Source organism: Propithecus coquereli, unplaced genomic scaffold (genome assembly GCF_000956105.1).
Source record: "Propithecus coquereli isolate 6110/MARCELLA unplaced genomic scaffold, Pcoq_1.0 Scaffold229, whole genome shotgun sequence".
NCBI lineage: Eukaryota > Metazoa > Chordata > Mammalia > Primates > Indriidae > Propithecus > Propithecus coquereli.
In genome coordinates, this window is record NW_012147830.1 from 1,387,936 (window position 1) to 1,389,851 (window position 1,916).

Genomic DNA, 1,916 nt, shown 5'->3' on the forward strand with positions numbered 1-1,916 from the left:
TATACTATATATATTTTTACTCTAAATCATGTGTTTGGATTACAATATTATTTCAAAGTTGTACAAATTTGAATTTTTTGAAACACAATTGGGTTTTACCAAAAACATTTTAAAATAATCATTGTACTACTTACTCTACCATTCTGTAAGAAGAAATAATAGTTTTATAATTTGGCATGAATACATAGGTAGAAGTCCAAGGGGATGCAGATGATTTGGCCTCTTTTTTTTTCACGCTTAATCCAAATATCCTGAAATTGCTTACATTGTATAGACCCATTGTTTTTCTCTCATTGCTGTCATCTAAATTTGCTGGCCAGTTATTTGATTTTCCTACATAAGGACACGAGGGAAGATGAAAATAGAGGACTCTTAGTATTTTGAATAGGAACACCAAGGAATTGGGTAGGAAAAGTAAGAAGAGGAAGAATTGTGGTAAATAAGCCCTTTGAAATTTTATTTAACATTTATCACATATAAATATTTACTACAGGTTGAAGATGCCTTATCTGAAATGCTTGGAATCAGGAGGAGTGTTTTTTTGAATTTTTTATTTCAAATTTTGGATTTTTTCAGATTTTGGAATATTTGCATGCACATAATGAAATGTCTTGGGGATGGGATCAAGTCTAAACATGAAATTCATTTATGTTTCATATACACATAGCATGAAGATGATTTTATACTTTTAATAATTTTGTGCATGAAACAAAGTTTTGAATTACCATATGAAGCTGGGTGTGGAATTTTCCATTGTGGAGTCATTCTGGTGCTCCAGAATTTTTGGATTTTGTAGCATTTCAGATTTGGGATTTTTGGATCAGGACTGCTCAAACTGTAGTATCATTATTTATCTTTAGTCATGGTAGTTTTATTGTTGAGTCTACAATTTCTTAGATTTTTTAAAAGACAAAAACAGATATGTGTCACTTCAATATTGTACCAGTCCAGCTATTAAAAAATCAATTAGCAATATAAGAAAATCAAACAAATTAATATAAAAATGGAATATTATTAATGATCAAAGAATGATGTTAAATATTATTATACTTCTTAAAACTTTTTTCAAAAAGTTAAAAAGTTAAAAAGGATGACTTCTAGATATTCATGTAATTTTTATACTATTGCTTGGGTGCTGCAAGAGTTAACTCAGAATTGATATTAGCATGTTTCAGTCCTGACATTTTATCATAGTATTTTATATTTCTGTCCATCCGCATATTCCTAAATAACAGCCTATACAATTGTCCTACAATTTAGGACTTTTTAAAAAACGAGAACTGCAGGAAGTTTAAAAGTTGCAGTCTGCCTTAGAAGAAATCTTGGCCAAAGAGAAGGAGAGATTCCTTTCTCCTGGCTAGCTTCACATTAATTACTAGGTTCTTTTTACAAGGTATACTCATGCATCATATAACAATAGCTTTGGCCACTGACAGACCACATATACAACTGTAGTCCAATAAGATTATAATGGAGCTGAAATATTCCTATTGTCCAGCGATGCGGTAGCCATCATAAGACCATAGCGCAATGCATTACTCATGTGCTTGTGGTTGTGCTGGTGTAAACCAACCTACTGCACTGCCAGTTGTATAAAAGTATAGCACGTGCAATTCTGTACATTACATAATACTTGATAATGATAATAAATGATTATGTTACTAGTTTATATATTTACTATGCTATGTTTTTTATTGTTATTTTAGAGTATGCATAAAAAATAAAAGTTTGCCGTAAAACAGCCTCAGGCGGGTCTTTGAGGAGGTATTCTAGAAGAAGGCATTGTTATCAGTCATGGGAGATGACAGCTGAATACATGTTATTGCCCCTGAAGACCTTCCAGTGGGACAAGATGTGGAGGCGGAAGACAGTGAAATTGTTGATCCTGACCCTGTATAGGCCTAGGCTAATGTGTG

At 32.2% G+C, this 1,916-nt stretch overlaps 1 protein-coding gene across 1 annotated transcript in view; it reads left to right on the forward strand.

The window, feature by feature from the left end:
- The window catches only part of SERPINB7 (serpin peptidase inhibitor, clade B (ovalbumin), member 7), a 40,889-nt gene that overhangs the window by 14,848 nt on the left and 24,125 nt on the right, over window positions 1–1,916 (forward strand). The gene's annotated exons all lie outside the window — the stretch shown is intronic.